Source organism: Oryctolagus cuniculus, chromosome 9 (genome assembly GCF_964237555.1).
Source record: "Oryctolagus cuniculus chromosome 9, mOryCun1.1, whole genome shotgun sequence".
In the NCBI taxonomy this organism is placed as follows: domain Eukaryota; kingdom Metazoa; phylum Chordata; class Mammalia; order Lagomorpha; family Leporidae; genus Oryctolagus; species Oryctolagus cuniculus.
This window is the reverse complement of record NC_091440.1, coordinates 45,491,967-45,510,349: the sequence shown is the minus strand read 5'-3', so window position 1 is coordinate 45,510,349 and position 18,383 is coordinate 45,491,967. Positions and strand designations below refer to the sequence as shown.

The 18,383-nt window shown below is 35.4% G+C and overlaps 1 protein-coding gene and 1 long non-coding RNA gene across 15 annotated transcripts in view; one reads left to right on the top strand and one right to left on the bottom strand.

Moving 5' to 3' along the window:
* Positions 1-10,724, top strand: part of LOC103349080 (uncharacterized) — a 52,386-nt gene extending 41,662 nt beyond the window's left edge. For all 8 annotated transcript variants that reach the window (XR_011378645.1, XR_011378642.1, XR_011378643.1 and 5 more), the window contains one exon: positions 649-10,724. This is a non-coding gene — a long non-coding RNA (uncharacterized lncRNA). The remainder of the gene's footprint in view (positions 1-648) is intronic.
* PCDH9 (protocadherin 9) overlaps positions 1-18,383 on the bottom strand; it is a 978,586-nt gene that overhangs the window by 915,696 nt on the left and 44,507 nt on the right. The window lies entirely within an intron of this gene.

The following is an 18,383-nucleotide window of genomic DNA, read 5'->3' as shown; positions in this document are numbered from 1 at the left end:
CAAAATGCAGATGTTTGAGCATCTCAGTTATGAAATTTAGTGAGTTTATGTGAATATTATGTGATTATTTGGTTTGTACATTGTTTTAGTGTTGTAGCACAACAGAACTGATAATCTGCTAACCTCTGTCAAATAACAGTGCCTAATTGTTTTACTAGACTCACATATAAGGCTTGATGAATAAAAATTTTAAGGTCCTTTGTTTTGATTTTTGCATCTTTTTCCATAGTATAGTCATAGTAAGAGAAATAAAAGTCCCTTTCTATTTTGATTTTCAAACTGTATAATACTGAAATAAAATGGCCTATAGTGAATAGATAAATTTTATGTACACTGTGTTTGCATTTGTCTACCTAAAAGACCATAACTTTATCATGATTTCTGTTATGTGGAAAATATTTCTGATATTCTGATTCATTACAACTTTTAAAATCATTGGGCCAATCTAAGTGTAAAATATTTAGATAACAATTTCTGTGTGTGTCACTAGTAAAATAGTGAAGAGCAGAGAGAATCTGTGGCCAGACTACATAGGTTTTAATCTCTTTTTACTATTTAACAAATACACGGCTCTCTTTAGAGCTTTGCTTCCCTAAATTAAAATGAGGAGGATACTAATTATATTTATTTCTTTGCATCATTATGCAGGTTCAGCATATTACTGCAAAAATCAATAAGGACAATACCTGGCCTTGGTAAAGACTGTATCATATTGCTCTCAAGTACATGAAGTCAAATTCACTGTTTCATAGGGAGAAAAGTCACTCTTCATCAAGCTTTCACTTAACCATAGAAAGGTTTTTGATGTGGCCTTCTAACTCATTTGATTTAAGTCAATATCTTTTTCTTTACAAGTGTTGACATTCCCCTGTGGCAGGAAAATCAACATTTTGAGTCACTCACTTTAAATAACAGACTGAGACCCAAAGATTCAGCATCTATTCATTTTAAAATTGTTTCAAAAGCTTTTTAAAAATGCTGAAGTTTTAAGTCCCATCCCATCTAAGTAATCTCGATATCTTTCATTTTATTTGTGATTTCACCATAAGTCATTACTGTGCTATGATCAAACTTAAAAGAGATCTACTGTCTGGGGTTATATACATAATCCAATACATTAACAACACCATTATGACTAATGTCTAGAGGGATTTAGAGTTACCTGAAATAGAAACTAAGCTTCCCCTAATACACTCAAGAAACAAGAGAAAAGGAAATACCTAATTTTAGGAGATTGAGGTCATATCCACACTACTTCACCAAAAAATAAATTACTTTTCAGCAATAGATAACAAAATCTCATATGAAAAATGACAAACAGAACTCTGGCAAAGAAGAAATCATTCTGATAAAGGCAATGATATTGTAGACGTCTTCTCTGGAAAATCACTTGTGATCCAACAGCAGGTAGAAATCCATATTCAAATTTATGACAAGTGGTGACAAAAATTTATTTGTGCACCCTTCTTCTAATGTAAGATATCTGATTTGAAAGTTATTTCAATATATAATCCCTTGCTAAGCCTCAGCATCATATCACCATCTTATATTGTTAAAGTTCGGGAACATTGATTCTAGAGGCTGATACAAAATGTTCATAACCATGGGGAAATCAACAAGGATGAAGAGGAAATATGGAGAGTGAAATAGTTCTACACAAAGAATACTAAAAAGAAATGCAGTAGCTCAAAACAGGAATAAAAATACACGAGATAAATACCTTAAAAAGATGACCAATGGTCAACCTTTATTTAATGTTAAAAATATTATCTCAGTCTTTAAGCAATCAATATCTGTAAATTTGAAGGACTCAACTTTCTTTAAATCTCTACACCCTTTTAAAAAGTAATCTTTGTGACATATTTTATAAGTCCAGACTCATTTTAGTCTTCCTAAAGATGAACAACAGCTCTAGTATGTATTTAATAAATGTCTTTCGAACAAGTTTTTATTAATAAATGTTTTATGCATACCTCCTGCAGTCTCAGATTTACAAGACACTGTAAATTCATTGTGTAGAGATCCCACTAACATTGGTGACACTGGCAATACTCAGCATTGTTGCAGAAAATCAATATTGTTATATAAGTGGAGACCAAATCATATTCATAACCCAGATGACTTACTGCACTTTAAATGCAAACTAAGAATGCATATCTAAGGCAAGAATGATACAATTATTGAAAATTTACCTTTTAACAGAATCAAAGCTATGGCATTTTAAAATCATCATTTCAAGTTTATGTTCACAAAGCTGATTATGATAACTGTATTTGGAGTTAATGTATCCTTAGGAAAATTAAGAATTTACACTTATCTGTTCTAATGCTCTAGTATAGAAAAGTCCTTTCATTTTTGTTGTAAAAGTGGTCTTGGGGCCAACACTGTAGTGTAGTGGGTAAAGCCACCTTCTGCAGCACTGCCATCCCATTGGGTGCCAGTTCAAGATCCGGCTGCTCCAGTTCTGATCCAGTTCCCTGCTAATATGCCTGGGAAAGTAGTGGAGGATGGCCTAAGTGCTTGGGCCCCTGCACACACATGGAAGATCTGGATTGAGCTCCTGGCAGCACCTGGCTTTGGCTTGGCCCAACCTTGAGAAGTGAACCTGCAGATGGAAGATCTATCTCTCTCTAACTCTTTCAAATAAATAAAAAAATTTTATGAAAACAAAAACTGGCCTAGATTTAACTCACAAAACTGTTGCTGATAACAATTTTTTGGGCCTCTTTTAACTAGAAATGTTCATTTTTAAATTACTATCGTTGAAATGTTCTACAACAGACTAACAAAATTACTTTGTAAGTTAAACAATGCGTTAGCTTATTCGGTCACTATTGAAACTGCTATCCCAACTTTAAGTCATATAGAACGTTAAAAATTTTAGGCTACTGAAAAAAAATCCAACCAAGTGTACATATATTTTTCTAATAACATATTTAAGAATAACACTTACTATTGAATTAATAAAACCTCTCTGACTAACCAAGAACTTAAATCAAGTGAATTATCTTTTTAGCTCTTTTTTCCTCCTGCATTTTTAGGATAATTCACTCATTGCTGAAAGAAATGGGTCTCTCTTTTTCTGTTACATCACACTGGCTATGTTTAAATTTCAATGCTAGCAATTTTATGTCCAGCCCCCCAATCTCAAGAACTATTTAGGTGCATATGTATATGTCAGTACAGTATCTAGTTATGATTTTGTTATTTTATATCACTTAATATATAATAGGAATCTGCCTACTTATAGGCTGGGTTCTCATTCTAGATGACAAATACTTGTGGATAATATCTGTTTTATGTTATTGACAAATATCAGTGATATAACACCCTTATGTCTTTAATTTACTTTTATATCATTTTGCAAAGTTCTCTACAGTATATATTTGAATGTAAAGTTTCACTGAGGAAATTTAAAACCTACATAGCCATGCAATCTAATCTCCAATCATAAAAAAATGGTATCTCATATAGCATAGCTGTAGACAATAACAGTTTGCTTATGAATAGAGATGATTATTATTTCCCAAACAGGAATTTATTTCACATCAGGCTTCAGAAATATTTGCTAAAAGTGACTTAATATTGGGTAACCTCTAAAATAGAAATAAAAGGATTATTTCTATACCAGATATGATGAGAGGCTGTCTAGAAGTATGAAGTGAAAAATATTTTGATTTGTGAGAGAAAAGATGATTCTATACAAAGCCATCTCTTCAAAATAAAACTTCTGTAATATAATAGTAGAATGGTATACTATAGTAATAGGGATGCACTTACTGAAAGAAACAAATGACTACCATGGGTATGATTAAAAATTTTGCATGTAATAATGATTCAGAGAAATATGGTCACCAGCTCCCTAAATCTATGACAGGGTGATATCACTAAGTATGACAAGTCCTGGCCCAAAATATATGTTTCTTCTACACACATACTAAATATAGCACCAACATACATCTACCATTACTATTTCAGATTCTCATTGAGATATTGTGTCATTCTTATTTCATTTTTCAAAAATCTATTTTACTAGAATTTCTTACCAACTCTAAGTATGCCAACAAAAACAACATGTAGAACAATATTTAATATTTAAAATATGACTTATGTTAAGTCATCTCTTTTAAGTAAAATCAAGGCAATCACAAAATATGTACAAGAGGTAGAATTTAAAAACTAAGGTAAGAGCCGGCTTTTCCAGCTCAAGGTGGTGCTGGTTAGCCTCTTCTCATTTACAATCAAAGACGTGGGAGATAGTCATCATTCCAGCACCCCTAATCTCTCCGATGATCACATACATTCACTATTGTCTCAAGTTGATATCCTCCTTTCCTGTGTGTCAGAATTAACCCTTCAAACATTCAGCCAAGCCATCAAGCTAGCTATCATTTCATTCAAACTCTCAGGAATTAGACTCGGGCAAAATTATGATCCTAGTGATTTCTCTCTGGTTATGTTATACTTGCCCTATCATTATGCATCACTACCAATATTTGTAATGTAATATTTGTAACACAGACACTAGACATTTAAGAAATTATTCCTCAGGGATTGAATCCTGCTTCAGTTATTTATTGGTTCTATGAACTTGGACTTTCTCTTGCAAACTTAGAAATTGTAGAGGTAAATGAAATAACCTGTGTAAAACACTTAAGAACGCATTATTCAGATTGTAAGCCCTTAGTACTTGAGAACAGTCACATTTGTTGTTTCCTAAAGGCCTTGCTATTAGAGGCATCTGCATGTCATTGGCTGCTCTCAAAGTTGTGAAGGCTTTCAAAACACTAGGGAAACTTCAGGAATGATCCCTGAAAGTATAGTGACACAAATACCACACGTTTTCCCTCATATGCCAAAGCTTGACAAAAACTCATTCTGAACACAGTGATGGTTAGTGGGTGGGAGGGGAAGGTGGAAGAGGGGAATTTGAATAATGGGTACCAATCCAGAGCTAGAGCAAAGGAATAAGTTGCTAGTGTTACAGTTCCATAGTGGGGAAGCTGTAGTTCACAGTAACCTACTGCATTTTGTATAAGCAAGTAGAAGAAGGAAGATCCAGGCCTCCAACAATAAAGTAATACCAAGGAAGAGGAAATGTTAATCACCCTGATTTGATAAACACACATTTTATACATATATTGAAATATCAGGGCTGGCGCCGTGGCACAGGTTAATCCTCTGCCTGCAGTGCCGGCATCCCATATGGGCGCTGTTTCAAGACCCAGCTGCTCCTCTTCCAATCCAGCTCTCTGCTATGGCCTGGGAAAACAGAAGAAGATGGCCCAAGTTCTTGGGCCCCTGCACCCACATGGGAGACCAGAAAAAAGCACCTGGCTCCTGGCTTCGGATCAGCACAGTTCCAGCCATTGTGGCCAACTGGGGAGTGAATCAATGGATGGAAGACCTTTCTCTCTGTCTCTCCCTCTCACTGTCTGTAACTCTACCTCTTAAATAAATAAATAAATAAGAAATATCACACTGTAGCCACTAATTATCAAAAATATAAAAAAAAGCTAGCAAAATATAATAGAGGTAAAGTGAAAACTTAAGGCTACTAGTTAGTAGTTTTATCATATTACAAAAGATGTTGAATCTCTGCTACCTTTATCTGTGAATTGGGGTTAACAAGATTATTATGCAGCCAAAATCCATAAATATATGTTAATCCTCCTGAGAAAAGATGCTCAGTAATGATCGGCTTCTCTTTCAATAGCTGCTGTGAGACTATTTCAGGTACCCTTACCATCATTCAAATCTCAAGAGTATGTCAACTATATCTAGCACATTTGTCTCACAGCTTTCCTGGCAGATACTGCAATTCTTGAAGACATACTTCTCTTCTGAGTCCATATAAATCCCCAGTATCATTCTAAACTTTATCCAGGTACCATCCAGGAATTCAAAAGAGTTGGCAGAAAGTCTGTAACATCTATGCCCTTCTTATAGAATGATCAGTAAATTCAAATAACTTAAGTGAGCAAGCAGTTAAATAAGAGAGGCTAACTGCAAAGGGAGTTGAACAGAGACCTGGCGTCAAGCAATGGGAACAGCAGGGTAGTAAGGACCAACCGTATTGGAGGGAGCTTTGGAGGGAGCTTCCACTTTCTAACGTGGTAGATGAGCTCAACTCCAAAAGGGTTTTGTGGCCATTAATGAAAGGGGTTAATGCTACTAGTTCATCCACACTACATACAGAGAAGGTAATCTCTTAAATCTTAAACACCAGCAGCTAACTCAAATTTAAAACTCACAGGATTAAGCAAAATAAAGCAGAAAATGCACAACTTGAAAGCCACAAGCAGTTTAAGATTCTAAAAAGCACAGTCACTCAACTTTCTGGTACTCTGTTCCTTATAGCTATATACTCGAAATAACAATAATAATGGAAAGGGTTTTCTTTCAAGTGAATCAAAGGAAGCAATATTTATACCATTTTAGTTACCTTATACAGATAAACAAAAAACATGGGAGTAGAAGAGGATAGGTTGAAAGTTATCCACACTGGGCTTTTGTTCCTTTTGTGATCATATTGAATAAATAGAATTTGTAATTTGTTATATAACTAGCAGTAGGTGTGAAAGGTGGGGATCTATATCACTTGAGAAATCTAGGTGTTGCATTTACCTTCCTGTGTGAGTAGTAAAGTAGAAAATGTAGAGGTGAATACCTTAAGTCCCTTGAAAAATATATTCTCTAAGATCAGTGAATTATATGTATTTTTTTCCCAGCGACAGTCCTGATTCACAATATAGCGACTTGTGACTCATCTGTCAGTACTTAGCTCCATTTCCCTCTCTGTGGCCTCACTGCAGGAGTTTCACAAGATGGAAAATTCACTTAGGCTACCTGCTCTAGATAAAAGTCTGGAATAGAGAACTTAAATCCCAAGAGCCTCTGGTACATACTTCAGTTCAACAGAGAAAAATTTTAACTGCACTTGAAAGAAAATGACCCTGGAAAATAGGTTAGCAAGGCAGCAGGAAGTGTGTGGCTTGATATGTTTTGAATTCCGAATTCTAAGTGCTCTTTACAGGCAGAAAATGATGTTTCATGCCTCCAGCTAAAAGACAAAAATAAAACAGAATCCCACCACCCTCTTATCAAACCATAAACCTTCTCCAACAGGCTCGATCTGTAGAGTTGCATGCATGAATTATTTCTGTTTTTTTTAAAAAAATCATTTTGTACAAAACCAAAAGCTAAATTTTTTCAGCAATTTGAATCATAGGTTTTGCTTCTCAAATAAAACTTCCCTTTAAAAGGGAACCAAAAACTCCACTAATCCATAGAATTTACAGATATTATTTTTTAATTAATGCATTCATATTATTTTAAGTGAAAAAAATTAAAACAATTCTTACTTTTCCAGAGACCATATGGACTGCATAACAAAACATTGACTAAATTAACAAGATTATGTACAAGGAATTACTTTGTGGGAAATATGCATCTCTTTTAAGTACACAAAAACTCAATATATATATGCAACTTATCTGTGTATACTTGCCTATAAAATATTGAAACACACAATTGATAACAAATTATCAGGTAACCGATACATGGGAAAGTTCATGAAAAAAGTTCATGGAGTGGATTTCAAATAGTTTTGCATTTTTATCTTTGAATTCCATGATTTCATGAAATTTTTGAGGAACTCAGAGATATATTCACACATGCATTTGTACACATACACACAAACAGAACTAAAGAGAAAGAGGGGAAGGAGGGAAGGAATTTATTGTTTATTGAAATAGTCCTGTTTACAGAAAGACTAGTGAAGAATGCTGTGCTGATTTCATTATGGATGATGAATAGTGTTGATTATTAATCCTTGATCATAAATGTACCTGTTCATGGAACCAATTACACAAGATGAATTCTTCAGGTAAGCGTGGGCAAGCTGGGAGTCAGACCATGGGGGCAGCTTCCACTGCATTAAATAAAGGCTGATGCATACTTCCTAGATTTCTTATTTCCATTTAAAACAGCCCTTCAATTTATTTAGTTTTAATGTCAAATTGATATTTAATGAGCAATTGTAACTCTAAAAGGAAACTAAAGTCTCTTTTATGTCAGGAAAATACTTGTTCATTGACTTTGATCTAAACAAAGCTAAATGCTCTTTGATAAAGAGGCATTTCCACAGAGTGAAAGTTGCAGGGAAATGTGCTGTTGGATACTTTTGCATGGGTAGAAGCAAACATCTTTTGTTAAATTTGACTCAATGTGTCTTATGCTCAACTAAGTTTGGGCAATAGCATGCTCATACCTGAGTGATTAGCAATACTTTTCAGAGAAATTAGATTTTTAATGACTAAAGTAATGGTTACTGTTGTAGAAAAATAATTTTCACAGTCCTAGAAATAAAAGTATCTTGGTTGGTTCTTCCCTCCATAATCCAAAATTTATTACAAGTAAAGCACCCTGATGTGGTAAGGAAACTAAACTTTCTGTCACCTATATACTACTTTACCAATCCACAGAACACCATAGGCTTGGATACACAGGAGTATAAAAGGGCAAAGGACAAATATCACCAATAAACACAGGTATACAGACAAATATACACAGAGTAATGTTTGGGGTAAGACTCAGCTTCCAGCTTCCTTCCATGTGAATCTCTGTCTATACCTTCACTTCACACCGTCTCTTGGTTTTCACACATACCAGTCATCCTTGCAATGAGAGTTTAAGGAGCATCTTAGATGAGTGAAAAAGACCTCATGGGCACATTTCTCCCTTAGGATGAGAAAGAGCATAGACATTTAGTAATGGCTCAAGTTGGTTACAAAGGAGATTGGGGCCAGCACTCTCACACAGTGGATTAACACCCTGCCCTGAAGCAGGCACCAGTTTGAGACCCAGCAGCTCCACTTCCAATCCAGTTCTCTGCTATGGTCTGGGAAAGCTGTAGAAGATGGCCCAAGTCCTTGGGCCCCTGAGCCCATGTGGGAAACCTGGAAGAATCTCCTGGCTTCAGATCGGCACAGCTCTGGCTTTTAAGGCCAGCTCAGGAGTGAACTATCAGATAGAAGACCCCTCCCTCTCTCTCTCTGCCTCTCCTCTCTCTGTGTAACTCTGACTTTCAAATAAATAAGTCTTTAAAAAATAAGATAATGTGCTTATTTATATAACTAAAAACTCACCTAAAACAGATATCTCTTGTCTTCAGTCTTGAGTAATCAAAAGCAGAATTAAGCACTCCCTATATTTTAGAAATATCCAGAATTGCATAGAAAATGTATCTAATACTCAAACAGATCTAGACTAACAACACAATCTAAAGAAGCCTCACTTAAAAAAAAAAAAAAAAAAAAAAAACAAGCTAGTCTGTTCATTCACAGCAAGAAGATATTTCCAGCTGATGTGTTTGATTGAGCTAGCTGATAAGTTTTATTGCTCTCATGTAGACAATGAAACAAATGCCTGGTAGGGGAAATTGCATGGAGTCTAACTTGGAATCAAAACTGGGTAGTGAGTGTGTCCAGCTGAGAAGACTAGTTTCAATCCTCTATAAGGTCTAAAATATAAAGCAGGAAAAGAAGACCAAAGATAGATATTTCATTAAGATAGATGAACTCACAAAGAGCAGTGAACCAGAGAGTTAATAAGGGAAATAGGAATAAGTGATTTTGCAAATACTACCAGCATAAAGCAAATTGTTCAGGATCCCATAAAGCTTTCAGCTTCAATCCCCCATGCTTAACCAGATGATCACCTTGGAACTTTGCATATGCATCTTGCCCCACTTTCTTTATTTATTTACTCTTTAACTAAAGAATTGTCAAATCAGTGTGAGTGTCTTTGACTAAAAAAATCCTACTACCAAAACATTATTAGTAAAGCATCTTTTCAATAATTTCCAATAATAAAATCAACAACAATGAATAGAGAAGGAAGGAAGTATGATTATCTTAGAAATGTATTCGTGAAATGTTATTATATCAATATTCTTTTTTAAAAGATGCTCCATTAAACTAAAAAACTACAAAGAACAGTAAGGGGAAGGGAGTTGAGGGGAGAGGAAGGGGGAGGGGAAGGGGAAGGGGAGGGGAGGGGAAGAGGAAGGGGATCTTCCACCCACTGCTTCAATCTGCAAATACCCACAACAGCCAGGGCTGGACCAGGCTGAAGCCAGGAATCAGAAACTCCATCTGGGTTTCCCATGAAGGTATTCTTTTTAAAATTTTTGTATTTATTAATTTTAATTTAATGAATGCATTTTTTCATAGATACAACTTTAAGAATACACTAGTTCTTTCCCCCATACCCCGCTCCCCCCACCAACTCCCATCCTACCTCTCTCCCCCTCTTTGATCTCCTTCTCCCATGAAGATATTCTTGAGCCATCATTTGCTGTTTGCTACCCAGGATGTGTATTAGGGGAAATGCTGGATCAAAAGTGGAAGTGGAACTCAGTCCCAGGCATTCAGATACAAGAGGCTGGCACCTTGTCACTAGTGGTAGTTTAACTTGCTGTGCTGCATGTCTGCATAAGGTCTTTCCCTTTATCTCACCACCATTATCTTAGTCCAGCATATACTATTTCTTGCATTATTAATGTTGCCATCTCCTCTCTTATCTCTCTCTACACTTACAGAGAACTTGCTAAGAACAGTAAGACAGAGAAAGATGTCATAAAAGTTAAAATCAAAAACAAGTAGTTTAGAATTCTATTTTTAACATTATGGTAGTAGGCTCTTGAGCCAACTCATTTTTTATGTCTCAATTTCTTCAAACATAAAATTAAGGCAAATACTTTCTTATTTTAGGAAAAATAAATGAGATAAGGCATGTGCAATACTTAGCACACAATAACTGTTCATTTTAACAGTTAACAGCTGTTTTTTTTTTCTTTTATTTCTGCAATTGGTTACTTCAACTCTTCACATCAAAAAACTTGGTTTGGGGGACAGCACTGTGGCATAACAGGTAAGACCACCAAATGCAAACCCGACATTCCATATGGTCACCAGTTTATGTCCCAGTTGCTCCACTTCCAATTCAGCTCCCTGCTAATGGCCTGGGAAAAGCAATGGAAGATGGACAAAGTGCTTAGGCTTCTGCTACTTACATGGGAGACCAAGATATAGCTCCTGCATTGGCCTGGCTCAGCTGTGGCTGATATGACAACATGGGGAATGAACCAGCAGGAGGAAGATCTCTCTGTATCTCCCTTTCTCTTTGTAACTCTGATTTTGCAATAAACAACTAAATCTTAAAAAATAAAACTTGGTGTTTTCCCTCTACAACTTGAGTAGTATCTAAATTTGACTTGACTTTTCTGTGCATGTTTAGTCTGTCTATTCAGTAGACATATCCTTTTATTCTAATTCATTTTATTTTTCAAAAGACTTATTTTTTATAAAAAAGATGATTTATATATTTACTTGAAGGTCAGCATTACAGAGAGAGAAAGACAAACAGAGAGAGAGTGAAATCTTTTATCTGCTGGTTCACTCCCTTAAATGGCGAGGTGCCAGGAGCTTCATCTGGGTCTCCCATAGGAATGCAGGGGCCCATGTACTTGAGCTATCTTCTATTGCCTTCCCAAGCACATTAGCAGGGAGAAAATCAAAAGTGGAACAACAAGGACTCAAATCAGCAACCATACAGGGTTTCATTGTTGTAATGTGGCAGCTTTGCCAATTATGCCACAATATGGGCCCCTTAAAAAGATTTATCTACTTATTTTAAAGAGAGGGGCGGGGGGAGGGAGGGGGAGAGAGAGAGGGAGGGAGGGGGAGAGAGAGAGAGAGAGGACAGAAAAGGGAGGACAGAGAAGAGAGGAAGGGAGAGGGAGAGAGATCTTTCATCTGCTGGTCCATCCCTCAACAGCCTGGGTGGGCCAAGATGAATCCAGGAACCAGGAATTCCATCTGAGGCTCCCACATGGGTGGCAGAGGCCACATCTTTTGGACCATCTTCTGGTGCTTCCTCAGATTAGCAGTGAGCTGATTCAGCAGTGGAGCAGCCAGGCTTCGGACCAGTGGTTATATTGGATGCCAGTATCACAGGGTTGGCTTAATCCACAGCACCACAATGCTGGACTCTATTCTAACTCTCCTTAGTTGATGCTCTGACTCAACTCAGATCTTTGCATGTGCTGTTGAATCTTCCTGAATTCCATTTCCCCTCATTTTCTGTGTTAATTTCCACTGGGTTTAGAATTTGCAGATCTCATACAAACATATTAATGGTAGGTAACATTTTCTGTTTATTTTGTGCCAGGCACCAAGCAAATATTTATACCAATAATTTCATTTTTATTACCTCAAAACACTACATGAAAGAGAAAGACTTTCTATTACAGTGACAGATAGATATCTTGGATATAAAATTTTTGACATCATCTACTTATGAGAAACATTGTAGTGCAAAATCTTGCTTAATTTTTCTCCAGATCTATATTGAGTCCACAGGACAAGGAATTTAAATATAAACTTGTAACCCCAAATAAATGCAGTTGTAACCCCAAATAAACAGAGTTGTAACACAGAATAATTTCTCACTAAACTTTGGTTAAATACTTAATACATGCATAATGAATTAATTTCTATGTCCCAGACACTATGCTGAATTTGCAAAGTTCAATAATGGCATTAAGTAGCAAAATCTCCATTATACATATGATAAAATTGAGGTTTGGAGATGTTACCTAGATGTTATCCAACAGTCATAGTAATTGTGGCAGCCAGTATTAACTTTAAGAATTTATAGTGCCAAAATTCCATGTAGAAATTTTATTTTTTTCAGTTAAGCATTGGCATAAATATTCCTTGTCTTAGGATCATTCAGGCTTACATAGGTGAAGGTACTTGCCACACAGAGTCAGAGGCTGTGTTTCATCCACAGCAATCTGTCCATAGCCAAAGCCTACAACTGCCAAATGACCATGAACTTATTTGTTAAAGTAACTAGATTACAGTTCAAATCAAGACTACAGAAATTCTATCCCAACAAACCTGATTAAACAAATACAGATTTCAAGTGTTAACAACTGTTAACTTGTAATAGTTACTGTTATTAAGTCTTTTTCCCTGCCTGTCATACTCTATCACACACAAATCTGATTATAGAAGAATTCTTTTTTAAGTCATCATTAACAAGATCATATATAATCAAGAGTTCTTATTTTGGGGAAAATATAAAATTTTAAGCTAGGTTATACTTTTTTAATTCAGCTTCTAGGATGCACCTTTATTACTTCCTTTGGAAATCTATGTCCATTTTCTTCTTTAAGCCTATTTCAAAGTCAAGGTTTTGGGTAAAGGAAAAGAGAAGTAGAATAGGAAGCAAATATTGATTTCAATATAGATTTAAAACTATGGTTTGGTAGGAAATCCACAATATGTTTCTGAGGCACTCACAAAAATACTCAACTAATACTTATGTACCCTTGAATGTATTTATGATCATTTTAGGCACCTAGATTAGAATTTCTAAATAAGCACATTGCAAGTAGATGTTATTTCTTTGATTTTTTTTTTCTACAAAAGTTGATTGTCTTGAAAGGTTAGAATGAAGGAACTAATGAATATTTAAGTGTGACATAGTGAGGTACTTTTTAACAACCTATGATAGTTTATATATCAGTTTATATATCATATTATTTAATGCCTTCAAGTTCTCTAAATCACTTTTTGTTATTGATTTTTGGATTTTGCTTTTGACCTCCCAGACTCTACGTGGCCCAAGCCCATTTAAAATAACTGTTCAGAATTCCCTCGTCGGTCTTCATGAGCGGAGCTGACTTTCTCAGCTGTTCCTAAGTCCTGTGCCATTGTGATTACCCCCTAGGCCTTTCTATCTATGGCTCCTTCTACCTTAAGAATTAATAGATTGGGAAGATTAGGTCAATTGGCATTTCTGAGGCAAGTCTGAATTAATTTTCTTTGGCTTGTCTTGTTGGATTTCACACTCCCTGAACATTTCTCACTGATAAGCAGATTATGATGCTGGCACATGTTCAGGGATAGCAATTCCAAATGTGTTTACAGAGTTCTATTGTTACCTTTTACCACCATCAACCGCAATAAGCATTATCATTTATAAAGTTAAAGCTCTTCATTTTAAATCTGTGTCAAGAGGCTAATATAACTGTGATTTTAATTACTAAAAATCAATCTCAAATTAATGTGAAATTTAACAGTGGGAAATGTGTAGGAACCCAGAGACAATCAGCTTGGCCTTTACTTAGGTACTGTTTTCCACAAGACATTAATATAATGCTGGTTTTCTAGACCAGTGACTTCCAATGTGGGCCTATGAAAAGTGTAAGTCAAAAGAGTAGTTCCCAGGGATTTATTATTGAAATTTAAGTCATGGTAAATCAAACATGCAAATAGTACAAGTAATTTTTTTTCAACTTCCTACATAAAGCAGCTGCATAGGGAGAATAATCATAAGCAGCCACTGGTTTAAGCGTGTAAGAAATGATTGGTGTCATTAAGTAGAGCAATTTCATGATATAGAGAAAATCCATATCACAAGAAGTCTTGGAAAGCCAGAAGAAAGACATTGGTAGAAGCAAAAAATAAACCATTTCCAAGACATGTTTGTGAAATTCACATGAAAATAACTGAAAAATACAGAAACTTAAGTTAAACTCTTATGATGGTATGATATTTGAATCTTTATAGATAATAGTGCAATGATGGCAGTAAAAAATGAAAATTCTGTATGAATATCTTTAAAATGCTGAGAATTACAGTGGAGTCCAGCTATAAGTGGGTATAAAATCACAATAAAGTGGATTAATTTTGTAAAGGAAGGAGGACAGTATGAGCCAGTTGTCTCTTTTAAAGTCACCAAAGGGACATAAAAGTGACTCAAAGTTCAGGACATGAAACAATGATTACAAAAATGGGTTCTAGAACATTCTCATTTGGAAATGCAACTACCCTTCCGGTGGACAATTCTCAGTCTTCCAATTCACTCCTACAAACTCAGCAGCATTTTGCTGGCAAAATCATTCCCTTTTGCAGAAGCACTTCATCTGGCTGCTAGGACACCACTGCAGCTGGGTCCTCATCTGAACTACCACAATCACTCTTTCTCCCGTGCTTTGGCAACTCCCATCCTCCTGCCTGTGAATGTGGTCACATCTCAGGGGTCTTTCTTTGGATCTTTTCTCTCACTTGCTGCCAACAATTATATATATCGTTTCAGGGAAGTTAAACACCACAGTGATGAATTCCAAATATTTATCTACAGATACAACCTCCCTTCTTCTCAGGACTCATATAAATTACCTCCACAATATTTCTTTTTATATATCTAATAGATATTTTAATCTCCTCCTACCCAAATCAGGACTCTTAATTTTACCCCTAGACTTACCCCAGATCCAGAATTCCCTCTTTCCTCTTTCTTTCAGATGAAAAACCAAGAAGTCAAGAGTTTCAACAGAAATCTCTTTCCTTCATACCCCTACATCTAATCCACCAACACAACCCATTAGCCCCACCATGTATACCCACAATATCCCAAATATCTTTATTTCTTTTTTATCACCTCCTTTGTTTGCTAACCATCACTACTTTAACCTTATTTTCACTTTTTGCTCCTAAAATGAGTTCACACAGTAATCAGAATGCTATTTCTAAATCATAGGTCAGATAAAGTTGAAAACCTTCAGTCACATCTTCCCACTCTGAATGCATCCCATATCTTTTTGGATCACAACAGAAATGAACTCAACTTTACTGACTCCTCAGCACATCAACAGCCTTCAATACAGATAGCAAATTTTTACCTACCAAACTAAGAAACATTGATTGAACAATGTAGAATAATACGGTTACTAATTTTTCCTGGAAAAGTTAGGGGACAAAGGTGTATATTTGGAGCACCCTCCTACTTTATGTAACTTCTCTAAGTTTTATGGACTATAAAGCCTAAATTCATCCTTTCATTCTTCTGGAAAAAAAATGAACAATACTCCTATTTCCTGTGGGCAGCTTTCTCAACTAGATATTAAAATGAATATGTCAGAATACTTTTTTAAGATATCTGAGTGATGGTTATAATGATGATTACTGCTACTATGGCCATTATCAATGAAAATAAAATAATACAAATAATTGCTAGCATTATATACTCAGCCCTTTAACTGCATTTGAACCTCACTGCAACACATGGTAGAAATCAGGCTCCAAGAATCTAAAATTCAACCCAAAAGCAGACAGCTACAAATGGCAGGACTGAAACCTTGTTTTCACCATCTCAACCCTGGATTTCTAACCATATGGAAAAAAATACAAAGTTAAACATGGAAAGAAGAATTTGGGGCAATTTGGATAAATATATTTTTAAAGTCTGCTACAAACTCAATTCCTTTTAAGTTCCTGGATTCACAACCTTTTTCCTTCTAAATGCACTCATAACCCCAAACATCTCAATTGCTATTTTTACTATGTCTGTCTTGGGTGTTGGGAAAATGATTAAAGAGGATTTCCTTAGAGAAGCCTGGATAGAGGCAATCACTTTAATTGCAACACTTGTGTATAGTACTCACTGTTTTTTTCACAAAGTGGAAAAAAAAAACCCACAAATGAAGCTTAAGGAAAAGGAGAAATAGTTTAAACAGTGTAGCTCATCATTATAATAATAATAATGAAATATCCTTATTATGTTTTAATATAGGAAATGCACAAAATACTCTTCAAATGACTAAGATTTAGGATACAGATTTGCAGTATCTCCTGATTATATATTTGCATGGTGTTTATGAGAAAACTAATGCCCTAAATTCTACACTTGCCTTTTCTATATCATCCAGCAATGTGTATATAACTAAATTATCTATTCCACGTCAAATATAGACAAAGAATATGTCTCTTTCCTTAGTCTTCACAAGCCCCCGATATGTGAACATGTATGATAAACTTCCTTCCTGTAGTATGTATCTGAAATATCCTGTCAAATGATACAGGGGACAACAATGAAAATAAAAGTTATAGGCTTCTTAATAGTAGAAATTGTAAGGATGAAGGTTAAGATGGGAAAGTTCTCTTACTGCCATGGATTCTGTGCTAATTGTGAGTGTGTATCTTTTGTCCATATGATGACATTATTTGATCCTCACTGAGATCTCTTTGAATTTGTGTAGTTACAGGTTTTAACATCTGAAGTGTAGGCAAAGGTGACTGGTAGTAATAAACTTTATATGATAATTCTGCCCTGCACAATTCACTTAACTCTGAAAGTAGTTGTATGATCTTGGTACATAAAACCATGGATCCTATAAATAGCAAATTTTCAATATTTCCCGTTTATTTCTGACTCTGACCATCTAAAAGGTATTTCTTCCCTCAAAACTAACTTTATCACATCCCTTTCTGGGTTTTCAGTTGACTGCAATAACTCCTTCCACATAGAGTGCCATTACTACACACACAGTCAAGAATTCTTTATGGCACGTGTCACATGCTGCCTTCTATGACAGTTACATGTCTACTCAGTTCATCTACTTCTATGCCAAGCAAATCCCTAAGAGTGGGGAGTGAATGACACCCTAATTTCTTAATCCACTAGAAAGCCAGGTAAAGTAAATACATTTCTTGGAATTAAAAATATACAGGGAATACAACCAATAAAGGCAGCTTATGCTCTATTTTATGTCACATTTCCTTTAATAATATTCTAAAACATATATTTCTACTCATGTTTAATTTTGGATATTCTTTAATCTTAATTGTTTAGTTGGAAACAATATAGAATCATCAGTGACTTTATATGAAGAATACAAAATAATATCTTAAAAAATGTTTTAGGGACCGGCACTGTGGCATAGTGGGTAAAGCTGCCGCCTGCGGTGCCAGCATCCCATATAGGTCCCAGGTGCTCCACTTCCTATCCAGCTCTCTGCTATAGCCTGGGAAAGCAGTGGAAGATGGCCCAAGTTCTTGGGCCCTGTACTTGTGTGGGAAACCTGGAGGAAGTTCCTGGCTCCTGACTTTGGATCGGCACAGCTCCAGCCGTTGCAGCCATATAGTGAACCAGCAGATGGACAACCTCTCCGTCTCTGCCTCTCCTTCTTTCTCTGTGTAACTCTTTCAAATAAATAAATAAATCTTAAAAAAGTCTTTTTCTTTGCAGAATTAAATATGTTAATACTGAACTAGAATTATAACTAGTTATTTGTAATGAACCATCTTAAAATATTTTGTTATTTTGTATAATATTAAAGTATATATTTAAGAAGAAGCCTATTACATTCTGCAAAATCCTATTTAATCTTGTATTTGACTCTGTTTATGCAATCCATTTGTTATATGGTTGAAGATGTGTGTCTCAGAAAAAATTTAATTGGTTAAGCTAAATAGATATGTTTATTTAATGCACTAGTCTTCATAATCATTGATGATGCTTTTGGT